The sequence below is a fragment of the Pinus tabuliformis genome, chromosome 2_2 (assembly GCF_031772625.1).
Source record: "Pinus tabuliformis cultivar Carrire ecotype Pingquan chromosome 2_2, CPIR1, whole genome shotgun sequence".
Taxonomy (NCBI): Eukaryota; Viridiplantae; Streptophyta; class Pinopsida; order Pinales; family Pinaceae; genus Pinus; species Pinus tabuliformis.
Window position 1 is genome coordinate 1,114,000,993 of NC_142300.1, and position 24,751 is coordinate 1,114,025,743.

The 24,751-nt window shown below is 37.9% G+C and overlaps 1 pseudogene; it reads left to right on the forward strand.

Annotated features, from left to right (window-relative positions):
- Positions 1–3,032: 3,032 nt before the first annotated feature.
- LOC149197305 (BTB/POZ domain-containing protein At1g30440 pseudogene) overlaps positions 3,033–24,751 on the forward strand; it is a 30,821-nt pseudogene continuing 9,102 nt past the window's right edge.

A 24,751-nucleotide genomic window follows, 5' to 3' on the forward strand; every position in this document is an offset into this window, starting at 1 on the left:
TCCCAACTATCTTCATTCAACAATTTAACCATTTTTTCTTGTATTTTGATGTCAACTTTGCGATTGAATAGATAAAGTAAAAATGTTAATATAATGATATGTATAACAAATACTACCAAGAACAATTGTTATATTTAAAAAAAATTATAATCTATAAATAAGTAAAAATAATTCAACAAACTTACTTTTGAAATTCCTCAGACATTTCCTCGAATGATAATTCCCCTGACTTCACACGAGATAATATTTATTTGACAAGTTTTACATCCTTCTCTCCTTGCAATTCTCTCCAAGGTGTGATAGTCATATATTCTAAAAGTTGCTTCATTTTAGGACTTGATTTACTGCTGCTACATATCAATGGTTTAGACTTTTTGATCTTCTGGTTTTTAATGCCAATGTTCTCCCACATGCTAAAAATCTCATTAATCAATTCCCATATCTCTCCAATTATAAATGCCAATTGGAAAATGTTATCAATACTTTTGAATATATCAGAATTTACTTTGCCGCCTTTTGAATTGATTTTCTCCTCAATTTGATAGCCTATTTCCATACAACATTCCTTTCGAAATTCTAGAGTAACATTTACGTTATCCCCACCACATTTTTCTTGAATTTCATTATGAATAAATCTAACCCTTTAGATGAATGTCATATCCTATGTTCATTATCTTTATTATGATCCCATGCCAATAAATTTGCTTCTGTATTTGATAAACCAACATAAATGATACATTTCATTGTTTCAAAATGTGGGTTATTGGTATATTCCTCCATCAATTGCCTTTGAGCTTCTACAAAATGGTTGCCCCCAAGCACATAATAATTGTATTCAAAACATTTTGACTTATCAAACGCTTCTTTGTTGGGAACTTGAACTAGATCAACAAGAAGCACATAATTAACCACATGAGCATATGGATTATACCTCATCAATGTCTTCAAGTTGTGAACATGCAGGTGGTGTGGCTTTCTGATTTGATATTTAAATTGTCCTTCACTTGGCTTATAGATTTGTCTCACATTAATCTGAAATGTACGACCACCCTCAATTAAGTTTGTCTTTGTCAAGTTATGTCAAATGACATTTTGTTTTGTTTTAATAATGCCATCCTCTAAATGAGCTCCCTGTGTAGTGATTTCCCTGCTTTCTTTTGAATTTTCAATAGGAACTTCACTGTTGGCATTGACTATTTGAGAATGTTCAACTTTCATTTTCTTCCTCCTAACATTCTCATCATTAACTAGAACAGAGACATTCCTAGGCATTGTTACTTTTGGTCTTTTATGGCTCTTCTCCTTTCTAACATCAGTTCTAATGTCATCCTCAGTAATGAAAACATATTCTTCAACATTAATTTCAACTTCCTCATCTTCAAAAGTAACCTATCTACATTTGCTAGATTTATCCACTATAGACATTCTTCACTGATCCCTTGGATGTAGTTTTGTAGCATCATGAATTACTATTTTTTGCTTCTTTGTCATATCTTCTTCTAACCCTGAGTAGAAAATGTTGACAACATTCATAATATCTTGCTCTATGAAATGAATGCCTCCCAACATAATTGAAAGATTTTCAATAAAATTTTGTCAAATAAAATATCATATGTCAATGAAAACTAAGTTATAAAAATATAATGATACAGTTACAATAACGCAAAACACAAATATAAATAACAATATTTACCATATCTTGTGCAATGTAATTTATAATTTGTTTACAGATCTTTGTAGATTCCTCTGTCATGTAATACAATGACAATGATAACTGATATTTAATCTTGTCGTGTGACTTGGGCATTTTTGTAAGTACATAAACAACTTCAGTTCCCGGTATCAAATATATGTCTATGGCTTTTCCCAACACCTCATAAACTCCACTATCGTTAGGGATATAAACATATAGATATATCTGCAACTGTTCGCCTTCTCTATCTTTCACATACCATACATTTTCTGTAAGATTCAATTCTTTTGATTTCTTCCAGTATGAAATCGTCTTCTTATCGTTTGAGACACTGATAGATTTGTAGTTATTAGCTCAGGTTTGGTTCATTCAATAGTGTTTTTTGAGGATTCACCTTTAATTTTAGTAGTTTTTGGTCCAGAAAGATTCACATAAATCTTCTTTGATGCCATTTTACTGTAAAAATATACACACATATATAAATCGGTAAATTACAAAAAGAACAATAGTTTAAATAAACAAACAAAATGAAACAAAATCTAAAAATGATAAATAATCATAAATCATAAATAATTTTGTAAAACATAACCTCTTAAAAAAATAAAAAATAAAAAAAAAATAAAAAATAAAAAATAAAAATTTAAAAATAAAAATTAAAAAAACACAACGCCCTCCCGCCCCACCCCCGCGGCCCATCGGGCTCGTGTGGGTGGGGCGGGAAGGCACTGTGCCAGCTCCTTCTACCCCACCCCCGCGACCCAACAGGCCTGAGGGGGTTGAGGCCCAAGCCCAATGGGCACCGGGGGTGGGGCGGAAAGCCGTTGTGCCAGCCCCTTTTGCCCCACCCCCACGACCCAACGGGCCTGTGGGGGCGGAGGCCCAATTCTCAGAATCGAGCCTCCACCCCCACGGGCCCATTGGGCTGCGGGGGTGGGGCAGAAGGGGCTAGAACAATGCCCTCCCGCCCCACCCTCGCGGCCCATCGAGCTCATGGGGGTGGAGGCCCGATTCTCAAAATTGAGCCTCCATCCCCACGGGCCCGTTGGGCAATGGGGGTGGGGTAGGAAGGGGCTGCATTTTTATATTTTTTTTGAAGAGTTTATGTTTTACAAAATTATTTATGATTTATGATTATTTATCGTTTTTAGATTTTGAGAATCTGGTCACCACCCCCACGGGCGCAACCCCCTCCCAACTTACCCCTGCGGCTCAACGGACCCATGGGGGTGGGACGGGAAGGGTTGCGTGCAACCCCCTGCCACTCCACCCCTGCAGCCCAATGGGCCTGTGGGGCCTAAGGGGCTGCATGCAATCCCTTCCCGCCCCTCCCCCATGGCCCATGTGGGTGGATGGGCCATGGGGGTGGGTGCCGCCAACAGGCATGATTGTGCCCACCACGCTCACTGCGGACGTAGTGGCCTTATTCATGCCATGGGGTTGCCGGGTAAGCCTAGCTCATCTAAATTTTTAATTTGTAAAAAAAATTTAAATTTCATTAATAAAAAATTAAGTATTATTTTACTGGAATATGTTTTTGTTCAAGTATTTTACACGAAAATAACAACCCAATTGACACATAACTACTAGTAAACCTATTGAATTTTAAAACTGCACACAACAAAAGGGGAACTAACCTTTGAAATGCGATAATCTTCCATTGAATATGTTGTCGATAACAATATAACTGTTCCACAAAATCACTCCAAGTATTTTAACGAACCTCGAAAAGCCTTGATGTGATGTGAGGAATAATGATAATGAAATTTATGATATAGCAGAAATTACAGAATTGTTTTATCGCACAGTTACTGTGGGATTAATTTGTTTTTATAAAAACTTTAACATATAAATCTTGTTATGATGATATAGTAAATTATGATAAAGCAAACATTACAAAATTGTTTTACCACACGGTGAATGTGGGATTAATTTGTTTTTGTAAAAACTTTAACATATAAATCTTGTTATGGCGATATAGTAATTATGATAAAGTGAACATTACAGAATTGTTTTACTGCATGGTGAAGTGGTATTATTATTATTATTATTATTTTTTATATGGCGATATAGCAATGTTTTAAATGTGTAATAGAAGATATAATAAAAATTAAAAGAACATTCGATTGTCCAGTAAATGTTATATAGTTTAAGTAAAAAATTAATTTAGGTACAATATTTAGTTTACAATTTTAATTTAAAGATTTAGTTTGAAAGATTAATTTAATAAGAAAATTTTAGTTAAAATTTTTCAGTAAATTGTAGAAGAAAATTATGGAGGAAAATACATGAAACAAATTTTTTGGAGGGAAAATTTTTGGCGAAAAATTTTAGAGGGAAACTTTGGAGGGGATTTTCATTTTTTAAGCTATATATTATCATTAGGAGAGAGTGCATTTTTATCATTCAACTTCTTTTGTATGAAAGACATGGATTCTTCTGATAGTGAAGTTTCGCTTTGTGAAGCATCAACATCTTCGTCACTTAACAACTCTATTCGTATTGATGAATATAACATAAATTATTCCATTATGACTAGAGAGTCAAATATTCCACTTAGTGCTAATCCTAAGGACTATGAGAGAAACACTGATGAAGAATTTAAATTAATAAAGAGTCATGATTTCCACTTAGTCCTAATCCTATGGACTATGAGAGCGACAGTGATGAAGAGCATGATGACGATTTTCAAATAATAAAGAGTCGTTGTTTCCACTTAGTCTTAATCCTATGGACTATGAGAGTGATGAAGAGAATTATGAAGAATTTCAAATGAATAGAGTCACGGTGTCCACTTAGTCCTAATCCTATGGAATATGAGAGCAGCAATGATGAAGAGCATGATAAATAATTTCAAATGAATATAGAGTCACGGTGTCCACTTAGTCCTAACCCTATCGACTATGAGAGAAGCAGTGATGAAGAGCACGATGAAGAATTTCAAATGAATAGAGAGTCGCGGTTTCCACTTAGTCCTAATCCTATGGACTATGATAATAGCAGTGATGAAGAGCATGATCAAGAATTTCAAATGAATAGAGAGTCACAGTTTCCACTTAGTCCTAATCCTATGGACTATGAGAGCAGCAGTGATGAGGCTCAAGATGAAGAATTTCCAATAAATCGAGAGTCACATTTTCCACCCAGTCCTAATACTCAGGACTATGAGAGTAGTAGTGACGAAGGGCAGGATGAAGCACTTAGTCCTAATCCTAAGGCCTATGAGAGCAGCAGTGACGAAGGGAAAGATGAAGAATTTCCAGTAAGTAAAGAGTCACACTTTCCACGTAGTCATAATCCTATGGATTACGAGAGCAGCAATGACAACGAACATGATGAATAATATCCAATAAACATCGAGTTAAATTTTCCATTTAGTCCTAATTCTAAGGACTATGAGGGTAGCATTGAAGAAGGGCAAGATGAAGAATATCCTCCAAGTCAGTATTTCAAAAGCACAGATGATCATAGTGAGGATAACATTCCTCATAATGATGATGAAAATGCTTACATAGATGATGATCCAATGATGGAGATGTTTCCAACAAATATTGTATCGAGGAGTAGGAGCAGACATTTCATATCAATCTAAGATGTTCTAGTAATACAAGGGGTAGAGCAGAATATCTAATGAGAAAAAGTTCTATCAATGCTCTCATTTCAAGTGAATGTTGTCAAAAAGATTGCTTGAAACATATGGATTTCAAAATTGCTTTGGAGAAAAGGAAGAGATATTTTTCAATGAATAAAAGCATGCAAAATTCATATTTAGCAGGGTGCATGCAATCTACATTCTCAGGTTATGATTATGATATTGGGTCTTTATTTATCTATAGAAAGGCTTTCAAAATGTTTCATTCAATGGGTAATTTTAGTCTGTCAAGAATCCAAGAAAATTTGGAAAAAGATCCCACATTTTATTCAGAAGTACATCATAAACGACAGTTTGGGCCATTATCAAATACTGTAATGTCATGGATTAAAGACTTCTTTTCAAAGCATGGAGAGTGTTTGCCAAATAGAGAGACAATACATATTCTAGATAATTTCTCAAGACAAGAAATCTACAACTTATACAAAGAATATGCAGAAGGTGTTGAAGGACATGGTTGATTTATTACATATCAATACTTTGTGAAGATAGGGAAGAAACAATGTCCGTATTCCTAAGAATACAAGGATGGGGATTTGCAGTACATGTGCTTCTCTTAAATAAAAAAGGGATAAATGTGAAGGGGCAGAAAGAGGTATGCATTCATAACATTAATTTTTAAAATTTTATAGTCATCAACTATGAAAACATATTTATTGATGACTTTCTTTTATGTTGTGTAGATTCCATTGTCAAAGCGCTTTAAGAGCATCGCGAAAAACAAACAAGTGAAAGGAAAAAGTTGTACAATAATCAAAAGAAGTGTTATGATAATCCAAATAAATATTTGGGTTTGATAATTGATGGTATGGACCAGAAGAAAACACTTCTACCACATTTTATTTTCACACCCACAAATTTATAGGAAGAAAATTTTATTCAGTATCACTTGGTCGGTTATGTGGTCTTCAATGGGAAAACGTTGCTAAGGGTATACTTCATAGCTCCAAATATTCATAATGATGCAAATCTGACAATAACCATAATTCATGATGTGCTTTCTCCTTAGTCTGGTAATCTTCTTGAAGTTTTGTATCTACAGTTGGACAACACTTGTCGTGAAAACAAAAATTAGATTGTTTTTGGATATCTAAACATGCTAGTTGAATTGAGAAATTTTTAGAAGGTAAAGGTTGGTTTCCTTCTTGTTGGGGACAATCATGACCATATTGATTAGATGTTCAGTCGTTTTTCAGTCACATTGAGGAGGAAGGAAGTTGGGAGCTTGCCATCATCAATTGAATGTATTAAGAAATCATACATGCCAGAGCCTATTTTTTATGTGTTGGAAGAAAATGCTGACATGCGAAGGTTTATTCTGGGATCGCATGGTGAGGAGAAATGCATTTAACAACTTAATGACATTAGCTTCCAACATCAATTTCATATCAAAAAAATTAATGGGAAAACACTAATATGGGGCAAGAAGTATTCAACTACTGCAGAATGGGCGTCGTCATCAAGTTTGGAATTTTTGAAGTTCATTCTAGATCATCCAATATTTGCGTCAAATATATTGTTATTACAATTAGTTGCTAAAGTTCATAATGCACGCAGGCAGAATAGAGATATAAATTATTCTGATTGCCTGGAAGAAATTAAAAAATGTATTAGATTACATATGAGTACTTTGATATCACTGATTCAGTTTGGAGGGAGTCTTTTTTCAATAATCAAAGTAATATCATTTCAAGAACAACAAATGAAGATATACCTTTGAAAGCTCCATTTATTTGGCCACAAAATGTGTCAAATGAACATGAGGAAATAAACATTATTAAACAACAAAAATCTCAAGGTATTATTAATGCTTCACAGGTAGAGGAAAGAGAAATGTATATTGGTTCTAGAAGATCTCATGCACAATGTGAAACCATGGAAGACCTTTATAGGGGTTCAGTACCAGATATTAAGGAGAGTTGCATGATCGCAATTCCAGTAGATGGAGATCCCAATGGCTATCCATTCTGGGTTGCTAAGGTTATAAAGGTCATTACAGAAAATGAAGATGTTGCAGGTGTTGAAGTACATTGGTATGCCACAAATACACACCCATTCAATGGTGTGTACAAGCCAAAGATGGTAGTTGATAAAAAAATTGGCGGAAAGAGAAAAAGAAAGGGTACAAATATAAATCGTCGCCGCACAGACCTCTTAAAATTGGAGGATGTTGACATACTTGTTTATGACTTCAATTTAACAAAGAGAGGAACTATTCGCTTCAAGATGATAGAGATTCTGAAGAGGTTGTTACCAGAAGGAACAATGTTGAGATGGGAGTCTACTGAAACCAGTCATAGATCCATAAGAATTTTGAAACCTGAAATGGTGGGCATGCATGTCGACTTAGATGGGGCACTAGTTGATGAAACAGAAGAATATTAAACATCTTCATCTGCATCCAACCATTCATATGAAGATGTGAATTCTGATGGTGTGCAAGAAAATATAAGTGATTTTTAATAATTGTCTAAGACAATTTATATAATTGATGTTTGTATCGTATCTTGAAATAAAATTTTTGATTTCCATATGGTGTTAAATGAAGTTAGAGTCATTTTTATGTTTGTTGGATTATAGGTTTTAATTATCATGATTTTTATTGTTTAGAATATCTAGAATGCAACAATAACTTAGAGATATAATTTATGTTTCATTCAATCTACAAGTATTGACATTTTGATTAATTTAGTCATGTAATTTGTTCATAATGTCATGGTTTAAATGTGTTGAAAACTTAGAGTTTTTTAATTCTATGGTTGAAAATTTTCCAAATTTTTTTGTATCTTTAATGTTATGGTTGAAAAAAATTAGAATTTTAGCGATCTTTAGTGTCATGTTATTATATGTTTAACAACATGGATGAAAACTAATGGAATTTTAATGTGTTTCAGATCCCATTATTTTATTTTTATCGTCATTACTAAAAAATGCTAAAATTATATCTGGAAAAGAAAAACGTTATTCTACCAAAGACATTAGTGTGATTTTTTCCTAAAAAACAATTGTTTTTTGCACAAAAAATTGGTTTTACTGCCATTTTTTAAATATGTTGAAAATTAACCCTAAAAAAAACACCATTCCAGTATACACACTTTTTGCTTTTAGCACAAATTTTCATGTTTTTTTGGGGTTTTTTGGCTAAAGTTCCCGTTTCAAAGTTTACATTGCTATCATATATATATATATATATATATATATATATATATATATATATATATATATATATATCTATTAATGAGTGTTCAAAATGGAACATCAATGCTTCAATCAACTGTTTGGTTTCCAGGATGAGTTCAACAATATTTCTTCACAACATCTTGAAATTCAATCAAAGTGTCCATGGATTTGGATTTCCACTTTCCAATACTTCTTCAATATAGGAATTTAAAGGGCAAGTTCCTCATATAGAACAACAAAGGACACCGCTCACAAACAAATCACAAATACACCAGTATTCTTGACGTGGTTAAAACCCTCAAAGAGGGAAACAGTTCACGGCCTGAGCCAACGTGGCCACTTCAAGAAATTTATTAATAAAAGAAAGAAAATTTACATAAGCTTCTCTCATGAACAGTCACCTTACAAATGACCCTCCATGCTCTTTAAATAGAGATCATGGAACAATCAAGTGTTAAGCCACATATTAAGTGTCGATAATACCAAGGAGAGAAAGAACCGTCGGATCACATCATCTCTAGAACATATCGTGACCGTTAGATTGTAAGTTACAAAAGTACATAGTAAAGAAACACACTTTACCTAACTGTACGCTAGACCAAAAAAATCCCCCCCTTTCCAAACTTAATCTAATTAACTCACTTTTAAAACAAAAATTATGTGACCCAATTTTATAAATAAGTGAAAGTCACTTTTACAATGGTACTTTATGAGCTACTCACTAAATTGTAACTTAAATAAAAGGTAAAGAGACTTTAGAATTATAAGTGACTTACTTTTATAATGGGTGAGAACATTTTTACATAAAGCAACTTTAAAACATAAGATACATGTGCATTTTGAAAAAGTAACTCAACAAAAATAAAGACTTGAACCCAAGACCTCTATTCTCATAATGTAACTTTGGACCAAGTGAGCTAGTTTAAAAGGTTAGTAATTTTTGGAAAAGATGAAGGGTTTTTTTTTTAGTCACTGAAGCTTTGGGGTGCGTGCTTACTAGAAAAGCCCTTTTTACCTACAAAACAAAAAACCACACAACCCAACACAGACATGCAAAAAAAAACCAAACATTATGGCTTCAAGTTAGCTTTAACCGGAAACTATATATTTTACTCAATGTTTCTGATTTTCCAAGATCACACTAAGGCGCGACGGAAAAGAGCATACGCATGAGAAAAATCCTTCCTTTCTGTTTTTGATTTTCCCAGATCGCACAGAGTTGCGGGCAAAGAGCATACGCAAAAATGAAAGGTATAGATCTGGTAATAAAAAACAAAGAGCTACATAAACCAAAATAAACAGAGAGATGAATAACTAAAACTGCAAATAAAGACTGTATACCTCCAAATCTTAAAAATGACGTATCTAGGGCTACCAGAAACCTTTTCACGTGAAACGAAAGGGGTTCCTAACTGGAACAGATGCTGCTAACACAATAGAGTAGTCCTCTCGGCCTGAAAGCGGTCAGAAATATTAGATCTAGGAAACAACAGTCAGATGAAGTTGTACCGGCTTCGGATTGGATCACCAACGGATGTGGCCCTCAAATAGCTCTGATACCATGTAGGAATGTACAAGGTAAGTTCCTCATATAGAAAATCGAAGGAAACTGCTCATAAACAGATCACAGATCAATACACCAATATTATTAACGTGGTTAAAACCCTCAAATAGGGAAACAATCCACGACCTGAGCCAATGCGACCACTTCAAGCAATTTATTAATAAAAGAAAGAAAATTTACATAAGCTTCTCTCATGAATGATCACCTTACAAATGACCCTCCATTCTCTTTAAATATAGATCATGGACCAATTGGGTGTTAAGCCACAGATCGAGTGTCGGTAATACCGATGAGAGAATGAACCGTTGGATCACATCATGTCTAGAACATATCGTGACCGTCAGATTATAAGTTACAAAATTACATAGTAAAGAAACACACTTTACCTAACTCTACACTAGACCAAGTTATACTTAACTATTTCCTATGTCTCGGAATATCCTAACATTCAATAGCTTCATACTATAGATTATATTTTCCCAACTTCAAAAATCATGCCATGATTCATCATTTCAAGATTCAAAATCCATCTCCCTATTACTTAGACCATCAGAGGCTCATTACCTATCAATAGACCATCAATATATAAAACCAAAACCAAAATCAAAGTCATACCTTGGAACAATTCTGAAGTAGAGGTTTGGATCAACACAACATCCTAACTTCACCAGATAACTGTCAATGCAGAAATATCAAGATCAAGGAGCTTGCTTCATATAGTGTTCTCTGCAAACATAATACTTTTCTAAACCAATATTCTCAAACTCACAATATTGTACAATCAAATCAGCTAAGTCAGCTTATCAAAGTTTATATGTCAGATCAAAAAGAATATCAAAATAATCACAATATCATAGTATCATATTCTTTAGACCAAGTGACAAGTAGAGTTATCATAAAGTCATGATTTCATTTATTGTCATGCCAACAACTTGTCATTAGAAATATCAACCCAAACTTCATCCAAATGTTAAGTTATGACTTTATCTATGTCAACAAGTAGTCATTTCCCAAACAATATGATCATAATATAAGTCACTAGATGCAAATGCATACACCAAGAACAAGTTATGTAGGTACCATAAATTCATTGTTAGATTACCTCACACTGAATTACAATTGTCAAATTTCAACCATTATGCTAAGATAAATGAGGTAAATACAAAACCATGATCAATATTAGTTACCAAAGGTTATTATGCCCATATAGCATTGTCATCAAGGAAAATCATCAATCATTAAATCAAATCATGAGTCATCAGGTCAAATCCAATATTCACTATCATAGTGAGATCTATATTCGAAGACATATCAATCATAAAGTCAAAGTTCTAAGTCATTATTACAAATCATGTCAAAAACTCTAAACATTTCTCATCTATATCAATCAGCGAAATCTAGTCAAAATTTTGTAGCACAAACCTCGATGGTTAAATCATAATGACATATGCATATCCCGATCACTTGAAAAACACAAGTTCAATTAGCATATTCACATTATAGCAAGTCATTCAAACTTCCCTATTCATAGAACTTCCTGTTGTTTGCTTAATGTACGTAGGACTGACTGTTACAGGGAAAAGTGTCTACTCAGAACTGCTTATCCCACTAAGGTGTGATAGCTGCCTTAGAAAAAAACAAAGTAAAACTACTTTCGTTTTTCCTTTATGAAGTATAGATAGAGAAGAACAAAGAAGACCAACCTCTGTCTTGCACTAATCTCCTGGTTCGATTCCTCTCTTTCTTGATAGTCCTTCGCTACTTGTTCCCTTGCACGCCCAGCTTCAAAAAGTACCTGTAAGATCACAGTAGCATAGCACTATACAAGAACATGGATCTATAATCATAAACAATCTAGGATCAGATGTAAATTGACCATACAAATGCAACAAACATAAATTACACAAGAGTATGGAGGAAAAATTGAATAGCTTTTATTGATAAACAAGAAAGAGCCAAGGGGAGTTACAACCAGTTGTTCTGACCCAGCATCATCCTCTCAGCAAGGAAGCCCCTCTTCACCTCATACAAAGCTTAGATCACCCAACAATCTGATGTTTTATCTCAAGAAACCAACAACAATTCCTTACAATATGCAAAATTCCAGCCTCTGGATCTCTGGGATGAGGGATCCATATATAGATATCTGTAAGGGAGATGAGTCAGCTTGTTATTTGATTAGTGTCTTCCCTCTGATAGTTCTTGCTTCCACTTGGAGATTGATGATCTCTTACTCATCCTTGGTCGAATTCAGAGAGGCAAGTGTCACAGGAGAAGTTTCTGGAAGCTTCCATTGCCTCTCCACCTCGTGGAATGACACTGCCATTTGTCATTTCTCACCCATCACACCCCATAGAAGGGATTTTTGAAATGCAACACACCCACACAGTGTATTTAGGTGAGATGCAACGCACTTGGCCTGTGGAGCAGCTGAAATGATCCTATTTTGACCAATTCTGAGTAGTTTTTCATGAGAAGTTCTGGGAGAAGCTGTAATCAGTTGACCTTATTCCTTTAGGGGTTAGAACAACACTTTTAGGGACTTAGGATCCCTTGGTTTATGGAAATTTCATGCTTGGGGTTGTAGTACCCAAAAATGTCTATAACAGTTGCCCCCTAAAGCATGAGGTCGTTAATCTTTTGATGTCGGGTGAAATGCTTTATTATGAGGATCCGAAGTTCTTTCAAGCTGGGAGGAGACCTGTAATAAGATACAATACAATACATTATCTTCATAATATTTTCATGATCTAGCTGAGGTGGGCATTCCCATACTCAGCTTTATAAATTCATTTTCATGTACATAGGACAGACAATCGTCTGAGTGTAGACTGATGATTCTGATAGAGCCATCATCCCTTTGATTGGATGATTATCTGTGCAGCAATGATGTACATTTGATGTATTTATTTCCCTGAATATATATCGCAGCCCGGATGGCTGAAACTAGATCCGGGGTCTTCAATCTCATTCGATCTTCACTCGAAGTACAAGTCGATCCATGTGAGAGATGTTCTGGAGTCGAACATGGAAAGACATCGCCTGATTACCAGCCAATGATGTAAGCTGTTAACAGGCGCGAGAGGAATCACCGATAATGATAATGACCCTCAAGGTACTGCAGTACAATTCACGTGGTGTGAATAAAGGACTTGGCGTCGAACACCACGCAAAATCTTTCGGTCGAAGGTCATTGATGTAAACCTGTCGTCGGAAGTGAGAAACTTTCCATTGAGGCATGCAAGCTTCAAAGCACTGAATGGGGTGTTCCTAGATCAACTTCTTGGATAATGAGCTGATGTCGACAAGAAGCGATCCATCACAGGAGGGCCTTAATGAATCCCACATCAGTGACACGGAACGGAGCAAATGATTTTAATGGAGGTGAAAACGATCTGATGACATACGGTTCAGGGTGGCGGTCATGAAATAATGGAGTATGAATGTATTGTAGCGGGTGAGACACAGGTGCAATCTCTGAATGACTTCTCTTGAACATATCGGCGACACTGACATGATGGATTGGTAGCATTAACCCCAAATGTGGATGGTGTGATGGGACCATAGTGATCTGACTGGTGAATGAAACAACCCAACCCGACTTGGATGCGGAGTGAAAGTGTCATGTTCAAGAGCGACTTGCTAGCAACAAAGTTTCTTCAAGTTTTCTTCGCAATTTTCCCCATTCATTGCTGACCAGTACATCTTTATTTTTGTCAAGCTTGAGGAGGATAACATATGCTTGTTCTATAATTTTCCCTTCGGGCAAACCCATCGCTATGTTTTAACGAGCCTAGCAATAGTGAGACTCGTTCTCGTCTATAGACAAGTTTGTCGCTATTAAAATTTTAACGAGTTAACGACAAAGATAACTCGGTCCTTTTCAATTTTAGAGAGTCTGAAAAGGAATGTAAAGAAAACTCCAAAATTCCTTTTTCGTCATCTAATCCCTTAAGTCCGAAAAAGTATAAAACAATACAGAAGGGATGAATTTTCGATACTTTTAATGAGTTGAACAAAACAAGCGCTTGATCTTTTTGTGTAATAATCCCTCAGGTCCAAAAAGATTAAAATTTAGAGGAGGTATAACACTTCCGGTCCCTTTAACGAGCTGGAGAGGCCAATGGCTCGACAATCTTTTCATATTTTACGAGTCAACTTGAAAAGAGCTTAAAGGAGACTCGTCTTTTGAGGAACGAGTGATAAAAAAGGGTAGCAGATGATTCCAGGTAAGGTTTGGAATTTTCCAATCATGGCAGTGTTACAAGGATGGCTAGTGAGATCACTCTTTGCAGCTGTTCCTCAAAAAGAGGTAAACAATCAAATGGAGGTGAATGAATGGCCAATACAGAGTGGAGGTGATGATGAGAACACGACCAAGGCTTTTAAAGGCTGAAATACTACATTCACGATGGTTATTTACCGGGAAATCGGTTCATTTTTTTTTTATTGAGCTTAAACAATGGGGGGAAACATTTGCTCATGACTTATGTTTATTTTTTAACGAGCTTGAACTATGTCCTAAAACTGCTCGATTAAATGGTCTCTTCTTGACTTTACCATAAATAGCTCCGTTCTTTCAAAGATTGTACTGTATTTTCAATTGCTTCATCAAACTAGTCAGAAATGAACAATATATGCTTGAAAAATGAGTTAGAACACTAATATTTTACTTTGAACTACGTAAAAAGTAATGTAAAAGTGCTTTTACCTCTCATTTTACCATTTCATTTGAACTTTGGTTTGTTGGAGCTTTGGAGGTGCTTTCCCCCTTTGATTTTCATCAGCTAATTTCGGGAGATTCTGTGGACGATTCTCGGCGTCGTTTGGACCAGGTAGGAGCTAAACTTGAGCTCTTTCATTTCATGCTTTCCATTTTGCATTCTGAGCTTGATTCCTAGTTTTTCTGAGCCTCTGGGGTTTGAAAAACTCGCTCTGCCTTCAGCGCACCCTCTGTGTATCGAAAGGTGCGTTGGATGTTGGCCTTTCTACTGGCCATTTGACATGCAACGCACCCAGAGCACTACTGTAGGTGCGATGGGCGAAAAGAAGGAATTTTATGCACAGTTTTTGATGGAAATTTTGCCTGTTTCTTACTAAAATCAGGATCTAACTCTTCTATTGTTTGTTTTTTCAGAGATCTTTGGAGTAAGATGACTATTACATGGCGAGAACGTGAGCATGAAGAAGAGGACATGCTTGCCCTACATGATCCGGTTACAGTAAATGCACTGCGGAACTGTGGCTTGCTGAAGTTTTTCCGCATTTCTAGCATGAGACAATAGATCAACTTATTGCAGTATTTTCTCGGTGCTTGGGATCCTACCAACCAGGTGTTCCAGATCAGGGGAAAATCTATCCCCTTGACTGTAGTGGACATCTATTTCTTGACTGGCTTGTCGAGGCGGGGTGCCCCCATCTCTTTATCAGGTTCGGCCCGAGGAGGTGAATCTGTGAGAGATTATGTTCGCCGGTATTGCAGAGAGGGATCTCAGCCGAGTAAAGACGGAAAGATCATCATCCGTGATGTCACTGATAGGTCCCTCAGGACTATTCTGTTTACTTTTGGTAGGATGGCTGGTGGTGCGGCTCTTCATGTAGCCAACCGATCTTATATGCAGTATGCCTTGGAATGCCTCCAACCGAAGGTGTTCAACTGGTGCGACGCAGTACTTCTTGTGATGAAAGAACAGTTGACCAAGGTAAAGAGTGGGAGGTTGAAGAACTTTGGGTATGGTTCTATTTTGACCGCCTTTACCTTGGAAAAGATACCACTGATGCAGCCATAGTATATTGCACTCGATTTACCTTCACCCACTGAACCACGTATGCAGAGATGGGTCGACCATATGTCTAGGCATGCTGGTCAGTCTCAGATTTCATTTTCTGATACCTTCTTCGGAATGGTTTATTCCGAGTACCCATATGCTGGTATGGACTTCCGAGGTGACCCAGATTTAGCACTGTCGGCTGGCGAACAGTGGGGTGCCACTGGTAAATTCTTTGACCATATTCCTGTTTATCATTTTTCTCTTATAATGTCCTTGTGCTTTATTCTATCAAGACTTAATCAAAATCACGTGTTCATGCAGATGTTGGTCCTGTTTGGCCAGTAGTACGTTTGAGAGTGCCAGCTGCCGCCCCAGCAAGAGAGGTTGTTGGAAGGGCTATCCTTCGCGACCTCGATGTGGCCGAGACTCTCACAACACTACAGGAACAGGTTGAGGGCCTCACTCTTGGTATTCCGAATGTGAGGACAGACGAGCTGCCCTTGAGGTTGCAGCGACATACTATTGGTGTGCCAAGACGATGGACTCAGCTCTTACGCATGATCGCACAGGCTGTGACTTGCTATCACGAGCATCATTAGACTAGGATGCCCCCTAGCGTTTTGAGTTTTTGGTCATTTGACCAATTTTGTCTTGGTTACAGAACATTATGTGTAAACCATAAACAGTTATATATATATATATATATATATATATATATATATATATATATATATATATATATATATAATTTTCAGAGTTTTATTTTGGTTAAGTTGATGGTATGCTTCTTTTTATAAACGTTGCAAATGTATATCTAACACATAATTTGCCAATGAGTCAGTTAATGTGTTTAAGTTTCTAGAAATATGCTGATATTGAATAAAATCAAATTTTCTTTCCAAAATCTTAACCCTTAGGAACATGCGATAAATAGCTGGATTTCGGACAGAGTAGATACCAGTGAGTTGTAGTATGACGAGTTGTGAGTCTAGCCTGACAATCAGTCGGCGTATACCATGTGTGATGGCATCAGAGAGAAGTTCTATCAACGCGCTATATTCAACGATGTTATTCGTTGATCGACCAATACATACTCCTCTGAAACTTACTAACTCACTGCTTGGATAAAAAATGGCCCAGGCCACGGAAGATAGGTTCCGTGAACTACGATTCGCTCCGTCGGCATATCCAACCCATAACTCCAATAGGTTTGACATCTGCAATAAATGTAAAAAGTGGATTACTTGACCAAAATAAACACTTTAGCGAAAACAAAAACATAACAAAAGCATACAGGTTACTATACTGAATCACGCATAGTAACGCTTGAGGTACAACCCGTTACGAGGTTGTGCCAGTGGAATTCCGTCATAATCCATTAACTCGTAGGCTCCTTTTGCTAACACTCGCTTAACAATATAGGGGCCCATCCATAAAGACTTGAATTTACCTGCTCCCAATTTATCGGATTCTTGGTCATAAAGCAAGACCAAGTCACCTTCTGAGAAGACATGGGGTTTGACATTTTTGTCGAACTGCGCTTTGACTCGTTTCTTATGGGCTTCGTTAGCCAAAGCGGCATCACGATGGGTTTCATCCAATTGGATTAGTTCCAAGAAACGAGCTTCTTCTTCTGAAGTTCCGGGGAGGAGGTCAATTGCGAGTTTGAGGGACGAGATTTCACACTGGATTGGTAAGACTGCTTCTAGGCCATATACCAGTTGGAAAGGTGTAAACCCGGTTGCATTCCTTACCGATGTTCGGTAAGCCCACAAGGCTGAGTACAGGATTAGGTGCCACCTTCTTTTGTGAACTCCAATCATCCTTTGCAGCATGCGCTTCAGGACCTTGTTGATTGCTTCAACTTGCCCGTTGGCTTGCGGGTAATATGGAGTAGAGCTGTCGTGAGACAACCCTAGTTTGGTAGCTAATTTGACCATCATGTGATTGTGAAAATGCGATCCATGATCTGTGACTGTATCTTGTGGGACGCCGAATCTGGCGACTACATGATTGAAAAAAAAGAGGGCAGCTGTTTCACCAGTATTATCTAATGTAGGCATCGCCTCGGCCCACTTGGTAAAATAGTCAACTGCGACTATGATATACCCATGCCCCCCGGTCGAGGTGGGGTTACATGTCATGAAATCGATGCCCCATTTGGCAAATGGCCCGACAGCAACTATTGGCTGCAGAGGTGTGGGTGGTCTTTTGGTTTTGCTATCGAAAATTTGACAAGCATGGCAACTTCTGACTGCGTTTATGCAATCTTTAAACATTGTTGGCCAAAAGTATCCTGCTCGTAAATTTTTTTGCGCTGTAGCATAACCGGATTGATGCCCCCCACACGCGCCTGAATGGCAATCATTCAGGACTTTTTCGGCCTCCTCATGTGTGAGGCACCTTCTCAGAACTGTATCGATACCGCGACGGTAAAGTGTATCACCGACGATCATGTAGTCTTTTGCTTGGCATCGAATACGCTTTTGTTCGGAGCGAGAGGTATTTGGCCTATATTTTTGGGTTTGGAGATAAATGATTATATCCCCATACCACTGATTGCTTGACGATATTAGAAACAAATTTTCGTCCACGATCGTTTCTTCGGATGTTTCATCGTTGGACGATGATGGGAGATCGCATAATAATTCTGCGAAAACCAGAGCTTTCTTTGACTTGGACTTTACAAATTCCAGATCAAACTCTTGTAGGATTGCTATCCATTTTGAATATTTGCCCCCCAGCAACTGTCGCGACAATATATAAGTCATGGGGTTGCAATCTGACAGAATGGTAGTTTTTCGAAAGAGGACATAGTGTCGAAATCTCTTTATCGCTTGAACAGCTGTGAGCGCTAGCTTTTCAACATAAGAATATTTGCTTTCTGTATCATTTAAGTTCTTACTTAAATAATAAATAGGATGTTCGATTCCGTTGTCTTCTTGAACTAAAACCATTGTGATGGTCGTATCCGCTGTAGCTAGATACAGGTTAAAGTATTTTTGATAATCAGGAGCGTACATAAATGATGCTTTCATTAGGGATTCTTTTAAAGCATCAAAGGAAGCTTGCGCAACCTGATCCCAGAAAAAGGCTACTTCCTTTTTCAAAAGACGCGTATAACCTTTAGCAAGTTCGGCGTAATTTGGAATGGACCTCCTCAGAAAGTTTGCTTTCCCTTGGAGTTTCTGAATCTGAAGAAAATTTGAAGGTGGAGGCAAATTTATGATTGCCTGAACCTTACATGGGTCGAGATGAATCCCGTCCTTCAAGACTAAAAAGCCAAGTAAACGACCAGAACTGACGCAAAATACACATTTGTGTGGATTGAGTCGTATCTTGTAGTGTCGGCAACATAGAAATATCGCTCTTAAATGCTGCGGATGATCAGTCTGCTTTCGCAAATGAGCCGGAAGGTCATCGAGGTATGGTTGAACGATGTTTTTGATGTCATGGAAGGCATAATTCATTGCCCTCTGAAATGTTGCCCCTGCGTTCTTTAAACCAAAGGGTAATTTTCGATATGCGAATGTGCCCCACGGACAAATAAATGTAGTCTTTGACTGGTCCTGTGGGTGGATATTTATTTGATTATACCCGGAGAATCCATCCATAAATGAAAAGATTTCACATCCGACGCATTCATCAATTATCTAGTCGATGAAGGGTGTAGGTAGTTGTCTTTTGTACAAGCTTGATTTACATCCCTATAATCGACGCACACTCTAATTGTTCCTTGTTTTTTCATAACAGGGACAATATTCGATACCCAATCGGTTAGAGGAACCGGGTAAATGAAACCAGCATGGAGAAGTTTTTCAACTCATGCCTTAATGGCAGCGGCTTTCTTGGGGTGCACCTACCGTAGCTGTTGTCGTACTGGTTTGACATCTGGATACATCTTGATTTCGTGTTCAACGATATTCGAGTCAATGCCTGGCATTTCACTATATGACCAAGCAAAGACATCTCTGAATTCACGAAAAAGAGCGTTATATATTTCCAGTTCTGAAGGAGAACAACATTTGCCAACATAAATATTCTCTACAACATCTGTTTTGGTCGAGATATTTATGGCGATAGTCTCTTCAATGTTGGACAAGTTTCGCTCGGAATCCACCGTGTTTACAGTATTTGATAGAAAATCAAAAACTGAAGGATGATAAAGGTCATCAGGAGTATTTTCTTCATAATTCGGAAGAAGGGAACGATGGTGGTAATCATCCCATGGTGCTCCTTCAATTACCATTGATTGAACAATTCCTTCGTCAGTGACATGCACTTGCGACCAAGGATCTGAAGGCGTACCATATTCCTTAGACCTATCTATCCAAATGCTTGATGAGCGTTGATTTGGGTTTGCCTCCCATGCCAGGAACATTGGTTGCTACAATATTTCTGTTGAGCTTGGAGGCAAAACCCGCGCATGATCCATGTCGATATCTGAGATCTTTTCAGAAGATATCATGTTGCAGGTTCCTACTGACGCTATTTCTGCCAAATTGATTGGAGGTGGAAGAGCGAAAGTTCCCATTAATATAGGATCTTTTAGTAGGCCTACTCCGATATTTTGAAGCGAACGGGGGCTTCCATGGATCATAGGAATGCTTCCCGTAACTTGAGAACCATTGGGGAGGAAGTTTTGTTGATCGACAATTGTAATCCCTCCTTGAAAGGGAAATGCAATCTTCCTAAAATAGGTCGACACAACAACAACCATGGAATATATCCATGGTCTTCCCAATAGGATGTTGTAATCGAGATCCGTCGATTACCTCAACATCTATTTCTACTATTTTTCCTCCTAGTTCAACCTTCAAGTTACTTAGAATACCATATGGGGTATATGTTCGTCCGTCAAATGCTTTTAATGTCGTCAAAGATCGTGACAAGGTTGGAGATCCTAATGTTTTCCAGCAACTCATCGACATAATACATGTAGATGCCCCCTCATCAATAATTGTTCGATGAACAGTTTTGTTGAGGGCTTTCACTTGAACGAGGAAAGCTAGTTGAGCTGGTAATTGAGGATCGTATCCTTTATGATCGAAGGATACAAGATTGGAATCCTTTGGGTCTATCCCACCAATGGCTGATAATAAAGCCTGCTTTTGGGATGGGCAATTTTGTAGTACCTCAAGAGTCGACATAGCGGATGGCGATTGGGCCAAATATTCCACTATATTATAATGCTGTGCTGCTCTAGCACGAGGATTAAATGTCGATTTGTGTACTACTCCCTTTGGCGGTTTTATTGTCAGTTCAGGAATGATGGGCGGCGCAACTTCTGTCGAAGTTGTTGTCGAACTACTAGGTTGATCTTTATCCTTGTTGTTCGACAGCTGTGGATTCCCATAATATTTGTTCCTTGTCGATATCAAAGCGTCATTTTTCTGTTTTGAAACCGATAACATTAGCACTTGAGACGGGGAAGCATTTCCACTGTCAACCAGATTTGTTCCTGGGTTTGGAAACAGATTAGTTAACACTGCTAAGGTTTTTGAATTCTTGAAGAATTTTTTAAGCTCAGCTTTGTATGGACAATCTGTTGTCCAATGATCCTCATCACATATCATGCATGGATATTTTAGTTTCCTATTTCCAGGAGGGTTTGCAGAAGATTTTTCAGGTGATGATTCTTCCTGTTTCTTCTTCTTCCCTTTGCCTTTCTTCTTGCCCCCTGGTTGCTTGGTTTCTTTGCCTTTATCTGTCGATACGGCATTTACTTCCGAGGCAAGAAGTTCCTCATTTGTATTTTGACCGGAAATCTTACGGGCCTTTTTGGATGTATCCTTTGTCGATTTCGTGTCTGTTGCGCCAATCACGCCATCACCGGAATGAGAGTCATTGTTTGATTTAGGAGGAGGAGGAACTGAGAATTCCGGTCTAGGGGCGTCAGGTATTTTATCGTAGAGCATGCCGAACTGAGTGTAAATCAAGTCCAAATATTGAGCATGAGCGATAACTTGCTCTTCTGTGACGACTCCCCCTTTTGCCATATCTTCTGTGATGGAAGGTAGTAATGACTTAATAAACCATTCAGCTAAAAGCTGATCGGGAACATACGTTTTCACCATTCTACGACGACGTCTCCACTCATGTATATGATCAGATATGTGAGTGGCCGTCGTTTGTTTGAAGTTGGTAAGAAGTTCCGTTCCTGTTTCGTACCTTATCGGTAACTGAAAATGGGTTAAAAAGGTTGTGGCTAGGGTACTGAAGTTGTCGAATGAAGCTCTAGGCAATTCAATATACCATTTTTTTGTCGGACCAGTTAACGTCCTCTAAAAAAGGCGAAGCCTAATCGAATCATCATTTAGGGTGTTTGATGAACACCACAGATGAAAGGTCATCACATGATTCGACAGATCTTCACCCAGATTTCCATTAAATTTAGGAATATCTGATGGAAGTTTATGCAGAATCGCTGACCACCAAGGGGCGTAAGCGATTGGATCGTTTGTTAACCGATTTAAATCAGGTAACTCTAAAGTTGCCACGAAGGGTAACTGTTGATTCAGGTTAGGTGAAGCATACCCAGGATAAGATGGGATTGCCTGAGCAGTTGGTCTTTGCATACCGGCATAATGCATTTGATGCTGGTAACTTTGGTAAGGTTGGTGGGCATGACCATTGTAAAATGGTTGATTTTGACCGTTTTGAATATACGGCTGCCCACCATTTGCAAAGATCTGTTGCTCAGAACCTTGGTATACTTGTTGGAACTGCGGTTGTTGGTATTGCACTAGCCATGGTTGTGAAGCCATGTGCTGTTGCCCTACACTAACTGTTTGACCAAGATGAGGGGTAATTGTACCCATTTGAACCTGTGTCATTCCACTAGTCAGGGATTGTGGTCGAGTTGCAGGGTCAAGGGGCTGTTGCATTACAACCTAAGAAACCTAAGGTTGGCATACAACAGGCAGCGCTTGAACTTGCGACACCGTCACAATAGCTGGTGTAGTTGGTATATTTGACATAGGTAAGCATTGTTGCATCGAATATACAACTCTTGGTTGTTGAGGTAGTATAGGTACCCAACCGCTTGAAGTAATTCCAGCATAACCCGAATTTTGTTGTGAACTCCCGTATGGTTGTCCTCCTGGAGGGGATAATGAAAGGGCATACTGCCCCCCATACGGTGGCAATCTGGTACTTAAGGGAATGGTTTGCCCTTGAGGGCCGGACTGCCCAAATTGACCTCCAAATGGATCAATTTGTTGAGACTCAACATAAGAGTTTCTGGATATTATTCTGGATGAACAAACAGGAACAGACCATACTGTCGAAATGGCCCCTGAGTGGGCTCCTTCTAGCGATTGAGAGCTAGTTGGGACAGAAGGTATACTGGAAAACATTGTTGTAGTGATAGTAGGGAGTTCTGTCGTCACTGTGTCAGACGACACAGTCCTAGATGTTGATGGTTGTTCAGACATTTCTAGTCTATCCAAAAGATTACCTAGCGATTCTACAGGAGCTTCCGCTGGCGGTAGACTAACTTCTGATGAAGAAGGATACAGAGCGATCCTGACTCCAAATTGCGATGGAGTACTAGATGGAGGATCTTCCACAATCTCTTCTATAGCAATCAGACCAGGTGGAAGGGGTATACCGTCAGGTCCGTAGAATATTTCTGGTGTCGAAGAAGGTATGGAATCCGCAGCGACAGATGTTTGAGGAGCAAGACTCTCCGAACCGGTTGTAGATGGAACTGATTCAGTAACACGAGTGTTTACCCTCAGACTAGGATCAATACCACTGTCCTTGTATGGCTGTTGAACTTCTTCTGTAGAGGCAGGGATACCAGAAATGTTTGGAGTAACCGGAGTCTCTGATGTTGTTGGAACACTTGTTCTAACTTTAACAGGAGATTTGGAACCGGTTAAACGAGTTCACTTTGTCCGTACTAGCTTTGATTCCGGATACAAAGACGGTTGACTCGTAAGCCTCTGCGAACGACGGGGTTTCAATTGACTTTCTTCCACGATTGTGGATTACTCAATCAACTAAAAATAAAGGGGAAGTATGTTTCCGAATTAGATGAATTTTAGACGCTTTGACTCAACTTGTTTTTTCAATTTTTAAGAGTCGAGAAAAAACAAAAGATGACTCTAATCACCTTCGATTTTTAATGAGCCTAAAGTGACAAGTGCTCAGATGGACCTTTTCCGTTAAAGAGTCTGAAAAGGAACGAAAGGGACTGCTCTGGAAATCTAGGTAGAGGGATTACCAAACCAATCGCAAAACTGCAGAATACTTTTTACGATACGACAGTCAATCTTCCTGAATGCTGTGTTCAGTGCATTGCGATCGATAGGGCAGCAGACACGGCTTCCTATGGATAAAGGATTAAGCCTATTGGGGTCTCCCAAAATATACTCGACGATACGTGGGAGCACAAGTCCGTACTGGCACTTATCAACCATCAGTGAGAACAATAGTTACCAGGATTTACGATGCCGGAATGCGTCTCTAGCCTAGACTTCTAAATGTTGTGCGTTAGGTTCCAAAGCGTTGTTAGATTCATTGAATTTATTTTATAGTTGATCTTGTTTATGAAGTTTGCCTTTCAGGTTCACCGCGAGATGTAGTATAATTCCTAAAATGCAACCTAAGATGATAAACAATCTTTTTATCTTCTTTGTGCAATGAAAATCCTAGCTACTAAGGAAAGAAAGACAGAATTCTTTCACAAAGAGCAAAGAGCACACTCTAAATGCACTTTCTTAAGTCAAACCAATCAGACTGTCTAAATGTAAATACACATGCATGTATTTGTTTTCGATTTTCTTAGTATGTAAATGATAAAAAGAAAGTTGATGCACAAATCTGAATTACTTTTCAAGCGACAATTATCAACAAGTTTCTTTTCGAAATAAAAAATGGAGACAATC